Below are 18,220 nucleotides of genomic sequence, written 5' to 3'. Positions count from 1 at the left end.
ACTGGTCGTCAAAAATTACGAGATGCCCTATTTTTGTCAGTTTTCACGGTCAGACAGCCCCCATAGAACTCAATGGATCAGTTTTATACGGCCAATCAATCCTTGTGACGGCCATTAGAAAGTGAATCTGGCCCTCACATATATGGACAGTGACGTCAGGGCCTCCTCCTGGAGCTGAATCCATGGACAGAGTGTTGCCGATGGTCTGGCCGGGTTTTTAGCTTCTGGAGGAGCCCCTGGCATCACTGTCCACATATGAGGTTCTGAGAAGAAATCTCTGACTGCACCTCCTTCACACGCCCTGTTTTTGTTTTTTTTAAGGGTTTTAAATTTCAAGCATTTTTAATAGTGTTTTATTTTGTAGATCACTTTTTTCTGGCGTTTAAAGTTCTATAGAGAAGCTTATGGAAAACAACTCCTACAGAATGCTATATTCTGAAGAAGAGGCCCCAGACCCCAAAAAAGCTACAAAATATCACAAACCAAAATTCTGTGTAATGTAGGCAGTCTCATATTTGACTATAGTATTTCTCAGTATTTTTCATCAGAATTTTTAAGCCAAAACCAGGAGTAGAACATATTGTAACTGGCTCACACATACTGATGCGAAATACTGACCAAAATACTGGAGTGGGCCGACTGCTGGGTTTAGGCCTCATTCACATGACAGGGTTTCCCGTCCGGGTGCCGGCCGTTCATAAATCGGCCGGCACCCGGCTGCATTAGGAATAATAGACCCCTAATGGGGCTATTCACACGACCGATTTTTTGACGGCCGGGAAAACCGGCCATCAAAAAATATGACATGCTCTATTTTCGGCCGGGTACCCGGCCCCCATAGAAGTCTATGGGGCCGGGTAATACACGGCCATTACCGGAATGTGTCCCGAGTGATGGCAGGGTTTTCCGTCGCTTGCGCTCTATCTCCTCCTCCTCACAGCGCAGAGTGCATTTGAGGAGGAGGAGTTGATGCCATTCGGACGAATGGCTGTACACTGTGTGGCAGGGCCGGGGTGTACAGCAGGTGGAAGGGAGCGCTGCGCTGGCTCCCTTCCCCTGCTTGTTAAAAGCGCCCTGGCCCGGCGACACCTTCCATGGCGCCGCTAGCAGCAGCTGCTGCTGCTGCGGCTGCTACTACTGTAGCGACGCCACTATAGCAGAGCAGGGAGGTATCTCCCCGCTCTGCTATGTGCTAGCCCCACTTTAGCTCCTTGAAGGAGCGGAATCCCCGTGTTTTCGGGGATTCCGCTCCTGGACAGAGCGCTTGATGTCTCTGTCCATATCTGGGCAGTGACATCAGGGGAAACTCCTGAAGCGGAATCCCCGAACACATGGGGATTCCCCTTCAGGAGTTGCCGCTGATGTCACTGTCCAGATCTGCCCGGAACGGATGCAAAAGTTTATGCAAACCGGCCGGGCAAAATGGCAGATTTTACTGGCCGACACTCGGGCGGGACCCGGTCGTGTGAATCCCGCCTTAATCATTTTAAACATGGTTTTTAATTAAAAAAAAAAAAATATAATAGGTTATGCTCCACCTACTTGTGTCCCAAACATGTGTCTTAAACATTCTTTACCTATGCACTTTACTTTGTCACTTAGGCCCCATTCACATGAGCGTGAACGCGTAGAAACAACGCGCAGCACACGGACCCATTGATTTCATTGGGGATTGTTCACGCAACGAGAGTCCGCTGCGTGAAACTCACTGCATGTGCTATATTGGTGCGTTATCACGCACCTACGCGCCTACTGACTTCAATGGGCCCGTGAAAACCACGCACAGATGCACATGCGTTGCATGATTTTCCCATCAATTCAGTTGAAAATAATAAAAAATTAAAAATAATCTGCTTTGCGAGTGCGTGAATAACGCGTGCGACTCGTAAAGCACACTGATGCATAATGCAACACACACGGACCCGATTCACACGCGTTTTTCACCTGCGTGAATCGGATACGCTCGTGTGAATGAGGCCTTACTGTATGTTGCACAAATGAATACCCATGCAACCTGAGCAGAGTGCCTGATACAGGACCTGCAGATCCTTTATCCTGCTTCTGTCATGTATGGCGTCATTCATACATCACAGAGATTCACGCAGAGAGAGCACAGAGGCAGTTTAAAGAGGCTCTGTCACCAGATTTTGCAACCCCTATCTGCTAGTGCAGCAGATCGGCGCTGCAATGTAGATTACAGTAACGTTTTTATTTTTAAAAAACGAGCATTTTTGGCCAAGTTATGACCATTTTTGTAATTATGCAAATGAGGCTTGCAAAAGTCCAAGTGGGTGTGTTTAAAAGTAAAAGTCCAAGTGGGCGTGTATTAGGTGCGTACATCGGGGCGTTTTTAATACTTTTACTAGCTGGGCGCTGTGAAGAGAAGTAACATCCTCTTCTCTTCAGAACGCCCAGCTTCTGACAGTGCAGATCTGTGACGTCACTCACAGGTCCTGCATCGTGACGGCCACATCGGCAGCAGAGGCTACAGTTGATTCTGCAGCAGCATCAGCGTTTGCAGGTAAGATCGACTTACCTGCAAACGCTGATGCTGCTGCAGAATCAACTGTAGCCTCTGGTGCCGATGTGGCCGTCACGATGCAGGACCTGTGAGTGACGTCACAGATCTGCACTGTCACAAGCTGGGCGTTCTGAAGAGAAGAGGATGTTACTTCTCATCAGAGCGCCCAGCTAGTGAAAGTATTAAAAACGCCCCGATGTACGCACATAATACACACCCACTTGGACTTTTACTTTTAAACACACCCACTTGGACTTTTGCAAGCCTCATTTGCATAACTACAAAAATGGTCATAACTTGGCCAAAAATGCTCGTTTTTTTAAAATAAAAACGTTACTGTAATCTACATTGCAGCGCCTATATGCTGCAATAGCAGATAGGGGGTGCAAAATCTGGTGACAGAGCCTCTTTAAGTGAAGAGCTCCTTATCATACCATACAACAGTCCCCCACACTTTTGGGGGAGGGAGGAACAGTCCCCACACTTTTGGGGGAGGGAGGAACAGTCCCCACACTTTTGGGGGAGGGAGGAACAGTCCCCACACTTTGGTCCTTTAAATGTCCCTCTTTTGTGACAGTCAAAATAAATTTGCATTAAAAAAAAACTATTATATTGGTCCAGAAACTGGTTCTCGGTCTGGTTCTTAACTGTATATTAGACCCTAACTTGTATATCATTTCATCATTTGGTGCAATTTGAATCTTAAATTTTTTTTATATACAGATGATTTTTGTGCCAACATTTAAAATAAAACTAAAGAGGCTGTGTCACCACATTATAAGTTGCCTATCTTGTACATAATGTGATCGGCGCTGTAATGTAGATTATGACCTATATTAGCTTTATGCTAATGAGTTTCTCAATGGACAACTGGCCGTGTTTTACTATATGACCAAGTGGGCGTTGTACAGAGGAGTGTGTGACGCTGACGAATCAGTGACCAATCAGCGTCATACACTTCTCCCCATTCATTTATACTGCAGATAGCGATATAGATATATCGCTATGTGCAGCCTCATATACACACACACACTAACATTACTGTAGTGTCCTGACAATGAATACACATCACCGAATCCTGACCACTTCTGTAGCGTCTGTGTGAGACTACAGCACAGCGAGATCTCTCTGTAAATGACAGTTTACAGCGTAATCTCGCGAGACTACGCCTGCTACGCTGTAAGGGCAGATTTACACGAACGTGTAATACGTCCGTGCAACGCACGTGTTTTTCACGAGCGTCGCACAGACCTATGCTAGTCTATGGGGCAGTTCAGACTGTCAGTGATTTTTGCGCAGCGTGAGTCCGCTGCGTGAAACGCACGACATGTCCTATATTTCTGCGTTTTTCGCGCATCACGCACCCATTGAAGTCAATGGGTGCGTGAAAATCACGCGCACCACACGGAAGCACTTCCGTGGGACGCACGTGATTCTCGCAACAGCAGTCAAAAGTATGTTTGCAAACAGAAAAGCACCACGTGCTTTTCTGTTTACAAACATCCAAACAGAGTGTCATAATGATGGCGACTGCGCGAAAATCACGCAGTCGCGCATCATATGTGATGACTCACGGAGCGGTTAAGTGCCTGTTGCGCACGCAAAACGCCACATTTTTTGCGTGCGCAAAAACGCACACGCTCGTGTAAATCCGCCCTAAATCACAGAGAAGTGCAGAGAAGTGTCAGGATTCTGAATACACATCCCGTCCTGGCTGGAGGTCATGTATATTCATAGTCAGGACACTGCAGTAACATTATAGTGTGTTTATGTGGCTGCACATAACGATATAGCTATATCGCTATGTGCTGTGTAAATGAATGGGGAGAAGTGTATGACGCTGATTGGTCAGCGTCATACACTCCTCTGTACAACGCCCACTTGGCCAAAAAGTAAAATACGCCCAGTTGTTCATTAAGAAACTCATTAGCATAAAGCTAAAATAGGTCATAACTCCGTCAAAAACGATCGTTTTTTTAAATAAAAAAAACACTGCTGTAATCTACATTACAGCGCCGATCACATCATGTACAATATAGGGCACTTATAATGTGGTGACAGAGCCTCTTTAAGCATATAGATATGCATGAGAAATGGCTCTTTCACACAAACCATAAGTGTCCCTCTTCACATCCAAAAATCTGTGAGGTATGCATTACAGCTTGTACAGGGTAAGACACAGGCAGTTGAGCAAGCGTACCCTCCCACAGATTGTGAAAAGAAGCTGCATCTTCTAGCAGAAAAATACTGTAAGGGTATGTTCACACGCACAATTAAAGACGGCTGAAAATGAAGGAGCTGTTTTCAAGGGAAAACAGCCAGTGATTTTCAGCTGTTTTTGTAGCTGAAAAAGTTTTTTTGAGGAGTTTTGGGGCTGTTTTTTAATTGACCCTATAAAAACCAGCTCCAAGAACAGCTCAAGAAGTGACCTGCTCCTTTTTAGGCACCGTTTTTTTTTGTGTTTTTTTTTAAAACCGCAGCATTAAAAAAAAATGCTGCGTCTAAACTAAACACCGTTTTTCCCATCGATTACAATGGGAAGGCTTTATCTGCTTTTCACTAGCGGTTTTCAAGGCCTATTTGGAGGCGTTTACGCCATGAAATACACCTGAAAACACTGAGTGTGAACATAACCTAAGGCCGGATTTACACGAGGCACTTAACAGCTCCGTGTGTCAGCCCCATATTATGCGTGGCTGCGTGATTTTCGCGCACTGTATGTTTGTAAACAGAAAAGCACGTGGTGCTTTTCTATTTTCATTCATAATTTTAACTGCTGTTGCGCGAATCACGCGCGTCACACGGAAGTGCTTCCGTGTGCTGTGCGTGATTTTCACGCACCTATTGACTTTAATGGGTGCGTGATGCGCGAACAACGCACAAATATCGGACATGTCGTGAGTTTTACGCAGCGGACATACGCTGCGTAAAAATCACGGAAGTCTGCACGGCCCCATAGACGAACATAGGTCCGTGCGAGGCGCGTGAAAATCACGCGCGTTGCACGGACGTATTACACGTTCATCTAAATAAGCCCTAAGGGACAGTTCACACGTTGCGTAAATACTGCGGAGTTTCCACAGAAAAATCCACAAAATACAGTAGCAGCAAAGTGAATGAGATAGAACAAATCTCATCCACACGCTGCGTAAATACGGAGTGGAAAAAATGCTCAGAATTTGACATGCAATGCAGAATTTTATTCCGCAGCATGTCAATTGTATTTGCGTAAAATTTGCGTTATTTGTTGCGGGTTTTTCCCATTGAATTCAATCGGAGGTTAAACCGGACATTCTGGGTGAAAAACTGCACCACAGATTGTAGCGGTTTTTCGCCCGGAATTCCCTGCGGCCACTGGGGCGGATAAGCTATGTAGCTTTACGCAGTGTATCCGCCCGGTGTGAACTCAGCCTGAGGCCTCATTCACACGAACGTGTAATACGTCCCTGTGTCGGCCGTTGAGACGGACCTACATAATTCAATGTGGCCGTTCACACGGCCGTTCTTTCAACGGAGAGTGTGACATGTCCTATTTTTTTGCGCTTCACACATCCCTCCATAGACTTTAGGAGAAATTGCCTTACTAATCTTGGGGCGCTTTTTCTTCTTTACTCCTTATTCCCTGTAAAAATTGATAACTTCTAAGTTTTATTGGGAAAAATTTAGATTTAAATTTTTACAGATTAATTCCACTAAATTCAGCAAAAAACCTGTGGGGTTAAAATGCTCACTATATCCCTTGATGAATCCCTTGAGGGGTGTAGTTTGCCAAATGGTGTCTTTTTGGGGGTGTTTCCACTGTTTTGGCCCCACAAGACCTCTCCAAACCGGACATGGTGCCTAAAATATATTCTAATAAAAAGGAGGCCCCAAAATCCTCTAGGTGCTCCTTTGCTTCGGAGGCCGGTGAACTGGTACCTATAAAAATAGGTTTTGGAAATTTTATTGAAAATGTGCTGCTAAAGTTATAAGCCTTGTAAACGTCCCAGAAAAATAAAAGGACGTGAAAAACAACCGATGCCAACATAAAGTAGACATATGGGAAACATTAATTAGTAACTATTTTGTGTGGCATTGCTATCTGTTTTACAAGCAGATATATTTAAATTTAGATAAATGCTAATTTTTGCAAATTTTCTCTAAAGTTTGGTGATTTTCACAAACAAATACTGAATTTATAGATCAAATTTTTCCACTAACATACAGTACAATATGTCACGGGAAAACAATCTCAGAATCGCTTGGATAGGTAAAAGCATTCCCAAGTTATTACCACATAGTGACATGTCAGATTTTAAAAAATTGGCTCCGTCCACAAGGCCAAGTCCTGAAAGGGTTAATGAATCAATTCTTTCACTATGGACCAGCTCCTTCTTATGGCCATCCGTATCTGCAAATACACTCTCAATAACAGTTATGGTACGTTCACACGGCTTATTTTCGGCCGTTTTTCGGGACGTAAAATCGGAAGCAGAACATCTGCTCATTGATTTCAACGGGAAAAACTGCGTTCTGTTCCGAAGGGACGTTTTTTTTAAAAAACGGCCGTGTAAAAAAACGCATGCGAAAAAGAAGTGCATGTCACTTCTTGGGCCGTTTTTCATTGACTCTATAGAAAAACAGCCGTAAAAAACGCAGCGAAAAACGCGAGTTTCTAAAAAAACGGCTGAACATCAGGAGCGGTTTTCCCTTGAAAATAGCTTTGTATTTTCAGACGTTTTTTAGTAAGCGTGTGAACATAGACCAGGATCACACACGCAGTTTTGGGTAATTTTTTTTAGCCAAACACTAGAGTGCACACAAAAGAAAGAAGATGCATCAGTCTTTTGTTTATACCTTTCCTTCCTTTTGGATCCACTTCTGAGTTTGACTAAAAAAACTGAGCCAAATGCTGCACCGAATTGGCGTGTGTGCTCCTCGCCTTATAAAGTAACCTACGGCAGGGACACCTTGTAAGGGCTTGTCCACACGTAACGTAATTGCTGCAGAAAATTTGGACAATGACGTCGGCAACATTACTGGAGTCCCGAAGCAGAGCATCAGCTGATGCTTTGCTCGGGGACTCCAGTACTAATCTGCCGACGTCATTGTCCATATATGGACAGTTACAATGACGTGGGCAGAAGTTGTGGAGTCGCCAGGCAAAGCATCAGCTGATGCTCTGCTCCGGGACTCCAGCGATAGGAAACTCCTTAATTGACCAAACATGGACGTCGGGAGCAGCGCTGGAGTCCTGAGCAAAGCGCTTGCTGATGCTCGGCTCGGGACTCAAGCAATAAGCAATGTGACTGCCCCTTGTGGTAATGTTCTTGATAACAAGAACAGCACATGAAGCAAGAGCTCAGTCACGTGGGGCCGTATCGGAGCGTCATCACTTTTAGAAAAGCTCCAGCACTTTCTGAATAATTCATGACGTTTGAACTGCACCATTTAGTACAGAATTTTTAATTAAAGTACATTAGTAAGTTACTTAGTTTCACATAAATATATTATTGCAATGCAATTTTTAATCGCTGGATAAGGATTAAGGATGCAGCATTAATAATCGCACAGTGTAAAACCCCCTTTAGGCTATGTTCACACCTGCGTCGGGGCTTTCCGTAGTTCTGCTCTGTCACAGGAGCATAACAAGGGAAAACCAGAAACTACGGTTATGTTGCACCACAGACACCACCAACGTCGCACATTGAATTTAAAGAGGCTCTGTCACCACATTATAAGTGCCCTCTCTTGTACATAATGTGATCGGCGCTGTGATGTAGATTACAGCAGTGTTACGACCTATTTTAGCTTTATGCTAATGAGTTTCTTAATGCCCAACTGGGTGAGTTTTACTTTTGACCAAGTGGGCGTTGTGGAGAGAAGTGTATGACGCTGACCAATCAGCGTCATACACTTCTCCCCATTCATTTACACGGCATATAGTGATCTTACTAGATCACTATGTGCAGCCACACACACACACTAACGTGACTGAAGCGTCCTGAGAGTTAATACACATCACTTCCAGCCAGGACGTGATGTCTATTCAGAATCCTGACACATCGCTAACGTTTGTGTGTCATTTACAGCACAGCAAGCGTAATCACGCGAGATTACGCTGTAAATGACAGCCCAGCGTGATTTCGATGTGCTGTGCTGTAAATCACACACAAACGTTACCGAAGTGTCAGGATTCTGAATAGACATCACGTCCTGGCTGGAGGTAATGTATATTCACTGTCAGGACACTTCAGTAACGTTAATATGTGTGTGTATGTGGCTGCACATAGTGATCGAGTAAGATTACTATGTGCAGTGTAAATGAATGGGGAGAAGTGTATGACGCTGATTGGTCACTGATTGGTCAGCGTCATACACTTTTCTCCACAATGCCCACTTGGTCAAAAAGTAAAACACGCCCAGATGGGCATTAAGAAACTCATTAGCATAAAGCTAATATGGGTCATAACTCCGTCAAAAATGATAGTTTTTCTAAATAAAAAACACTGCTGTAATCCACATTACAGTGCAGATCACATCATGTACAATATAGGCCACTTATAATGTGGTGACAGAGCCTCTTTAATGGATTTAGTTGGCTTTCCGTGGCTTTACTGGAAACCATAGCGCACCATGTGCTAAAGGAGCATCCAACGCAGATGTGATAAGAGCCTTAGGTGTACAACCGCAAGTAAGATTTTATTTTTTTTGTACATGGAGGAACATTCCATGTAAGGGCCTGTTCACATCAGCGTCGGGCTTCCGTTCAATCTTTCTGTCGGAGGAACCAATGAACGGAAAGCCGAACAGAAACCATAGCTTCCGTTTGCATGACCATTAATTTCAATGGTAATGCTTCCGTTGCAGCTGGTTTCCGTTTCTTCTGCAGAAACAATAGCGTAGTCGACTACGCCGTTTCCGCTAAAAAAACAAAACAGAAACTTTGCAGAACAGAACCAAACAGAAACCAACTGTAACGGAAGAATTACTATTGAATGGCAATGCAAAAGGAGGCTATGGTTTCCGTTTGGCTTTCCGTTCATCCAACGGTCGAATGGAACTGATGAGCGGAAGCCCGACGCGGAGGTGAACAGGCACTTACATCAGTATTGATAAAATTTACCATTAGCTCCCACCCATATTAAAATAAAAAAATACATTGATAAAAATAAAAAATAAAACAATCAGAAATTAACTTAAAAGGGTTCCCATTCAAGTGCCTCTACTGTACCGCCGTCAGATTTCAGAGAAGAAAACACAGAAATCTCCATAGCTTTGGCACCTGACAGAACCTGTTTGGCAGCACAAAATACCATACAGGCTCCAGGCCCATGGCTCTGTGCTTTTAGGCTGGGATCCCACTTAGCGTAAACACGCAGCATTTACAGTAGCAGCAAAGTGAATGATATTTAGCAAATCTCATGTCTCATGCACACGCTGCAGCAAAAATGTTCAGAAATGGACCTGCAGTGTGGATTTTAACCCCTTAAAGTACAAGCCATTTTTTGATTTTTCATTTTCGTTTTACACTCCCCGCCTTCCATGAGCCATAACATTTTTATTTTTAGAGTGGTGAGAAGGCTTGTATTTTGCAGGAAGAGGTCTAGTTTCTATTGGCACCATTTAAAGTACCATATAATGTACTGGGAAACTGAAAAAAAATTCTATGTGGGGTGGAATTGGAAAAAACAGCGATTCCTCCATTTTCTTTTGGGTTTAACTTTTATATCTTTCACCGTGCGGTAAAAACAACAAATTAATTTCACTCTGCTGGTCAATATGATTACAGCGATATCAAATTTATATAGGTTTTTTTTTAATGTTTTACTCATTTTACAAAGAAAAATCGGTTCGGAAAATAAAATGTTTTTTTCCCCATATTCTGAAAGCCATAACTTTAATTTTTTCGTTGATTGAGCAGTGTGAGGGCTTATTTTTGTGACACCATCTGTGGTTTTTTATTGGTACCATTTTTTTGGTACATACGACTTTTTGATCACTTTTTATTCCATTTTTTTTCACCGCTAAGTTGACCAAAAAACAGCGATTCTAGAGGCTTATATTTTTTCTTTTTACAGCATTCACTATGCGCATTAAATAATGCCATATATTAACACCTTCCCGACCGCCCACTGTCTTTTGACGTCAGGCGGTGCGGGTGCTTAGTCTACAGAGACGTCTTTTGGCGTCGCTGTAGATCAGGCTGATGAGCGCTCATCCTCTAAGCAGGAGCTATTACTAACAGCTCCTGATCTTAGAGCAGCCTCCTGAACACAGCTGGGGTCGGCAAACATTCCAACCCCAGCTGTTTAACTCTTTGATTACCGCGGTCCGTGACCGCGGCAAGATCAAAGGGAATTCCCCTCTTTGATTGCATCACCGGGATTCCAGTGATGCGATCAAACACCGGGGAATCCCTCTGCAGTCAGCCCTGGGGACCTACAAAGGACCCCAGGGCTGTCTGTTCCGTGTGCCTGCTGTTCGGGCACACTATGTGCTGCCCGATCAGCAGCCTGTGTCATAGTGACACAGTGTAATGTATTAGCGTACAGAAGTATGCTAATACATTACAAGTAAAAAAATAAAGTTACAAATAAAGTTATCCCTTGATGGGATTGAAAAAAAAAAGTTACAAAACAAATAAATAAAAAAAGTCCCAAAAAGAGTCTTTATTTTGCATAAAATACATTTTCTTGCCCCTACACTAAACAAAAACAAAAAACCTACGCATATTAGGTATCTACACGACCGTAATAACCTGAAGAATTAATCTAATGGGTTATTTAGCGTGAAATGTGAACGGGATAAAAAATAAAACAAAAAAAAACTATTCCGAGAATCGCTTTTTCCTATATTAACGCCGTAAAAAAAAATTTTTTACCACCAATCTGTGGGAAAAAAAAATACTATTTTTCTCGCATAAAACAAGGCCTCATACAGCCACGTCAATGAAAAAATAAAAAAGTTATGGCTGCTGAAGCGCAGAGAGGCAAAAACAGAAAAATTTAAGCTGGCCATTAACGTCTTTTCAGGCACGGTCATTAAGGGGTTAATAGTTCAGACTTTTACGGACGGCAGCAATACCAATATTGTTTATTTTATTTCATCTTTTTTTACATTACTTCAGAGGAAAAATGGGAAAAGTGTTTTCTTCTTGAACTTTTAATTATTTTTTTTTCACTACTGAAAGCTTTATTTAACTTTTTTTTTTTACATATTTTATTAAGGGCTTAACAGAGGCAGAGTGAAGGCAGACCTGGGGCCTTCATTAGGCTCCTGGGCTCCCATCGGCAAGATTTTTGTGGACCTTGTCACCCATTGAAGGCTATGGGTGCATGAAAAACACAGACCTTCACACAGACGACATCCGTGTGCTTCACGCATCAGTTACAAAGAAATACAGAGAAATTGTATTTAAAAAAAATAAAATTTACTTGCACAGACGTGAAAAACGCATACACAACGCACACGGACATGAAATGCTGAAAATACACTGCGTTTTTAGTGTGCAAATCGGACATGCTCGTGAGAATATAAGCTTAGACAGTATTAGTAAATGTGGGCCATCTTATTCTGTAAAAAATACGGACAAACGGTCTAGTGTAAACGCTGCAGCCTGTCAGTCCACAGTCTAGTGTAAATGCTGCAGCCTGTCAGTCCACAGTCTAGTGTAAACGCTGCAGCCTGTCAGTCCAGTCTAGTGTAAACGCTGCAGCCTGTCAGTCCACAGTCTAGTGTAAACGCTGCAGCCTGTCAGTCCAGTCTAGTGTAAACGCTGCAGCCTGTCAGTCCACAGTCTAGTGTAAACGCTGCAGCCTGTCAGTCCACAGTCTAGTGTAAACGCTGCAGCCTGTCAGTCCACAGTCTAGTGTAAACGCTGCAGCCTGTCAGTCCAGTCTAGTGTAAACGCTGCAGCCTGTCAGTCCAGTCTAGTGTAAACGCTGCAGCCTGTCAGTCCACAGTCTAGTGTAAACGCTGCAGCCTGTCAGTCCACAGTCTAGTGTAAACGCTGCAGCCTGTCAGTCCACAGTCTAGTGTAAACGCTGCAGCCTGTCAGTCCAGTCTAGTGTAAACGCTGCAGCCTGTCAGTCCAGTCTAGTGTAAACGCTGCAGCCTGTCAGTCCACAGTCTAGTGTAAACGCTGCAGCCTGTCAGTCCACAGTCTAGTGTAAACGCTGCAGCCTGTCAGTCCACAGTCTAGTGTAAACGCTGCAGCCTGTCAGTCCAGTCTAGTGTAAACGCTGCAGCCTGTCAGTCCACAGTCTAGTGTAAACGCTGCAGCCTGTCAGTCCACAGTCTAGTGTAAACGCTGCAGCCTGTCAGTCCACAGTCTAGTGTAAGGGCTGCAGCCTGTCAATCCACAGTCTAGTGTAAACGCTGAAGTTGGTGAGTTCAAAGTCTAGCGTAAATGCTGCAGCCTGTCAGTCCAGTCTAGCGTAAATGCTGCAGCCAGTCAGTCCAGTCTAGCGTAAACGCTGCAGACCGTCAGTCCACAGTCTAGCGTAAATGCTGCAGCCCGTCAGTCCACAGTCTAGTGTAAATGCTGCAGCCCGTCAGTCCAGTCTAGTGTAAATGCTGCAGCCTGTCAGTCCACAGTCTAGTGTAAACGCTGCAGCCTGTCAGTCCAGTCTAGTGTAAATGCTGCAGCCTGTCAGTCCACAGTCTAGTGTAAACCTTATACTTTACATTTGATAATGGCGCTTTTTAATTTGCGGACCAGAAAATATTGTTTGGTTCCTACATTTTTAGGACTTAGGCTGGGTTCACACGACCATGTTACGTCCGTAATGTACGGAACGTATTTCGGCCGGAAGACCCGGACCGAACACACTGCAGGGGGCCGGGCTCCTAGCATCATAGTGATGTACGACGCTAGGAGTCCCTGCCTCTGCGTGGAACTACTGTCCCGTACTGTAATCATGATTACAGTACGGGACAGTTGTCCCGCAGCGAGGCAGGGACACCTAGCGTCGTACATAACTATGATGCTAGGAGCCCGGCTCCCTGCAGTGTGTTCGGTCCGGGTTTTCCGGCCGAAATACGTTCCGTACTTTACGGACGTAACATGGTCGTGTGAACCCAGCCTTAGGAGTCATGGCCTCCCAAGTGACTCTTTTTAAAATATATTTTTTTTTAGTCTGAGGCCCATAAATTTCTACCTATATATGTAACAGACAAGGAAAATGAATACTAATTATTATTACTATTATTCTGAACCATTCTCATACCATAGCTACAACGCAGGATGTAATGTGGGTTTGGCAGAACATTCTGCCCAATACGGTGCTGCTATTCAGGTAATATGGTCTTTCCTGGCATGGAAGCTGGTCCTGCACACATACAGTTCATTAGGAAAGTCTTCAGACACTTTCACTTTGGCATTCTGCTAAAACAATAATTCAGTTTCCCCCATCATTCTGCACTCAATAAAATGTACTAAGAATGAAAAACTCAAATTTCACATAGACGTAAGTATTCAGACCCTTTGCTATGACACTTGAAATTTAGCTCTGGGTGCCTCCTATATCTCTAGATCATCTTTGCAATGTTTCTACACCTTGATTGGAGTCCACCTGTGGTAAATTCATGTAATTGGACACGATTTGGAAAGACACACCCCTGTCTATATAAGGTCTCACAGCTGACAATGCATATCAGAGCAAAAACCAAGTCATCAGGAGGAAAGAACTGCCTGTAGAGCGCAGAGACCGGATTGTGTGGAGGCACATCTGGAGAAGGGTACAAAAAAATTCTGCTGCACTGACCGTTCCCAAGAGCACAGTGGCCTCCATAATTCTTAAATGGAAGACGTTTAGAACAACCAGGACTCTTCAAGAGCTGGTCGCCGCACCAAACTAAGTAATCGGGGGAGAAGGGCCTTGGTAAGGCCCCATGCACACGACCATAAAATTGCCCGTAATTACGGCCCCATTCATTTCTATGGCCGACGGGCACCTTCCCGTATGTCTATGGAGAGTGTCCGTGCTGTAGAAACCTACCGAAAAAAATAGGACATGTCCTATTTTTTATTTTACAGACCGTAAGCTCCTATACTTTATAATGGGAGCACGGCCCGTAAAAACGGCTGTCCGCGGCCGTAATTACGGGTTGCAGTTATGGGCGCAGGAAGCCTTAGAGAGGTTACCAAGAACCCAATGGTCACTCTGGCTAAGGTCCAAAGATCCGGTGTGCAGATGGGAGAAACTTCCAGAAGGTCAACCATCACTGCAGCACTCCACCAATCTGGGCTTCATGGCAGAGTGGCCTGAAAGAAGCCTCTCCTATGTAAAAGACACATAAAAGCCCGCCTGGAGTTTACACAAAAAAAAAAATAAACACCCAAAAGGACACTAAGGCCTCATGCACACGACCGTAGCCATGTGCACGGCCGTGATTTTCGGGTTGGACGGCCGCGAAGCGTCTCCACGGGAGAATTGCGGCCCCATTCATTTCTATGGGCCAATGCAGACGACCGTAGTTTCCACAGTCCGTGCATGGCCCAGGAGCCTGGACCGCAGAAAAAACTGACATGTCTTAATACGGCCGTGTTCTGCTCATAGAAAACAATGGACGCGGCCATGTGCATGGCCCGCGATAGGCGGGGCGGTTTGTGGGCGACACTACACGGCCGTCCGACCCGAAAATCACGGCCGTGGACATGACTACGTCGTGTGCATGAGGCCTTAGACTGTGGGAAACAAGATTCTGTGGTCTGATGAAACCAAGATTTAACTTTTTGGTCTCAATTCTCAGGGTATGTTCACACACTGTATTTTCAGGCGTATTTCGGGCTGTAAACGCTTCTAAATACGCCTTGAAAAACGCTAAACGCCTACAAACATCTGCCCATTGAATTCAATGGGAAAAACGATCATTCAGACAGGGTGTTTTTTTTACAGTTTAAAAAAAAAAAAATGCGCGTAAAAAGGAGCATGTTGCTTCTTGGGCCATTTTTGAAGCTGTATTTCATTATGCCAATGGAAAACCCGCTCCAAAAACATCTAGAAAAAAAAAACAAAACGCCTGAACCGGTCCCCATCCAACCTGACAGAGCGTGAGAGGATCTGCAGAGAAGAATGGCATAAAATACCCAAATCCAGGTGGGCAAACCTTGTGACATCATACCCAAGAAGACTGGAGGCAGTTACCAAAGGTGCTACAACTAAGTACTGAGTAAAGGGTCTGAATACTTGTGTCAATGCAATATTTTAGTTTTTTCTTTTCAATAAATTAGCAAAGATTACGAACATTCTGTTTTTAACGTTGGGGAAAAACTTTTTTAAGCACAAGGCCTCAACATGAGAAAACTGAAAAGGTCTGAAGACTTTCCAAATGCATTGTAATGGGCATTTGCCCCAACGGCCATCTGAAGGCGGCCATATTGTGGTGACTGGTTTTGTGCGCGCTATATATTTCATTGAATAAAACTTCAGCGGATACATTTGCGTATGGCAGATTGTATATTAGTATAGAATTTTGGGCAGTACAATTAGATGTGTGTCCATGACATTTGGGGTACAGTTAATAAATAGACAATCCAAGACAATTTTATTTCCACAAAAAAAAAGTATTCTCCATTTATTCCCTGGTCTCTGTGCAAATGCCAGCTACAGCGTCACCTCTGTGACATGCCCATGGGATGTAGTCACATGACCACTTCACCCCTGGCTCTAGACCTCTGCACACTGAAGTAGGTTTTTGTAAAAAATATATATACACCACACATAATGAAGAAAATGATGTTAAATATGCGTGTGTGTGTATAGAGATAAACATAGGACAAATATATATGATGCATTGCGGTGAGATGCTCAGCCTCAGTACTAGTCGCCAAGTTGCTCCTAGAAAGTCGCAGAGACGTCGCTAAGAGCGCTGCCGCAAGGCACATATGGCGCACAGAGACAAAGCGCAGCCGCAGCTCCGATATGGTCCCTGCACAGACCTATAGCAGTGCCTGAGGCGCACGTGTGAACAGGCCTGGGCTGAGCTGGCACCGAGCTCCTCCACTAGTTGCCGTGTTTTGCTGTCCACTCTCCCCTGGAACTTTGTGCCCAGTATCACCATCAACGCTAATGCCCAGCTCACATACGGAGCCCAGCAGACCAGTGCCAGGCTCCACCGCGCCTTACCGCTCTCTGGTGTCCTCGCCAGCCTATGCATGGCCTTCCCCCTGCTCCTCTGTTCTCCTCCTGCCTTCACAAGCCGAGGCTCCCGGGAGCTGCCATCATGCAGCTAGCAGAGTGAGAGCCGAGCGATTCCGGAAACTCCCGAGGTGACGTATCATGGCGAAGCCGAGCGTCTACGGAAAAGAGCGAGCAGACCGAGGATACGGAAAAGAGCGAGCAGACCGAGGATACGGAAAAGAGCGAGTAGACCGAGGATACGGAAAAGAGCGAGTAGACCGAGGATACGGAAAAGAGCGAGCAGACCGAGGATCCGTATCAGACAAAGTGGAGTGCTATATTCTGCAGAAGCCGAACCGTATCAGAAGTGGGGGTTATCGGAAAACCTCTAGTCTGCTTCATCATTTACTGAGGAGAGGCTGACTGACTGCAGAAAAATGTTCCCATAGTCACTACTTTATTTCACACAATACTAAATAATATATTATCAAGCTTTACCTCATCAGTGTAACATTAACCTCGTAAAGAATGTGGACACGGTGGCAATACTGTCCTCCACTGCCCTTATATCTAAAATAAAACAAAGTGAAGTAACTAATCTTGCTTTTCATGTGCAGCTCCTGTGCAGATCAGTGTGTCTCCATGGTTACAGACTAAATCGGTGGGTATGATCCTGTAGTCCTGTGTGATCCATCTGCCACTCTTCTGGCTTATAGGATAGCATAGAATCAGAATTGTACTCCGCCTTTTACAACCAACTACGTGGCGCTTCCCTGCAGCGCTACTTCGAGGGTCTGTACCAGAATCAACTATTGTCACCTATTCACAGGAATAGGTGACAAAAGTCTGATCGCTGGGGGATGGGGACACCGCTCTTGGGCACGTGGGCCACAAGCCCCCACCGTTTCTTCTCAGTGAGGAGGCGCTTGAATGATGCAGTGGTCCAGCATGTGCCGATACTCCATTTAATGTCTATGGCACTGACAAAAACAGCCGGGCACTTTACTCTGCTCTTTTTGTTAGTCCGATACACTTTAAATAGCGGGGCAGCACGCATGCCAGACCACTGCATTATTCAACGTCCTCCTCACTGGAGTCTAGCAGTAAATAGGAATAGTGGTTCAATATCCCCTGTTCTCATAAGCAGTGGGGGGTCCCAGTGATGAGACAATTATCACCGATCTCGTGGATGGGTGACAAATGTCCATTCTGGTACAACGCCCTTAAAATATTGTTTAAATGCTACAACAGGTAGGCTGGGGCTAGACCTACTTTTGTTTTGTAGTAAGGCAGAGGCGTAGCTAGGGCCCCCCCCCCCAACCCCTTTCCCGACATCTCCTTCCCCCTCGCCATGTTTGTTTTCTCTACCAATCGACGTGTCATTTCTTTTCCACATTTCTTTTTATGTAACTCGAGCATAAAAACATTTGTACATTTCACAAGCAATATGGTTCTATACACAACACCAGAACCAAGCTCAGTACATAAATACAGCCCCAGAACCAAGCTCAGTACATAAATACAGCACCAGCACAAATACAGCTCAATTTAGTGCAACCCCTGCCGTATAGGTATATACGGCTTAATCCCTTAA

At 44.6% G+C, this 18,220-nt stretch overlaps 1 protein-coding gene across 2 annotated transcripts in view; it reads right to left on the bottom strand.

Annotated features, from left to right (window-relative positions):
- Positions 1-16,772, bottom strand: part of PIK3R2 (phosphoinositide-3-kinase regulatory subunit 2) — a 78,273-nt gene extending 61,501 nt beyond the window's left edge. For both annotated transcript variants that reach the window (XM_075863016.1, XM_075863008.1), the window contains exon 1: positions 16,633-16,772. The gene's annotated coding sequence lies outside the window, so the exon portion shown is untranslated. The remainder of the gene's footprint in view (positions 1-16,632) is intronic.
- Between the last annotated feature and the right edge of the window lie 1,448 nt (positions 16,773-18,220).

Source organism: Rhinoderma darwinii, chromosome 1, assembly GCF_050947455.1.
Source record: "Rhinoderma darwinii isolate aRhiDar2 chromosome 1, aRhiDar2.hap1, whole genome shotgun sequence".
Classification (NCBI taxonomy): Eukaryota; Metazoa; Chordata; class Amphibia; order Anura; family Rhinodermatidae; genus Rhinoderma; species Rhinoderma darwinii.
This window is presented reverse-complemented; position numbering and strand designations above follow the sequence as displayed.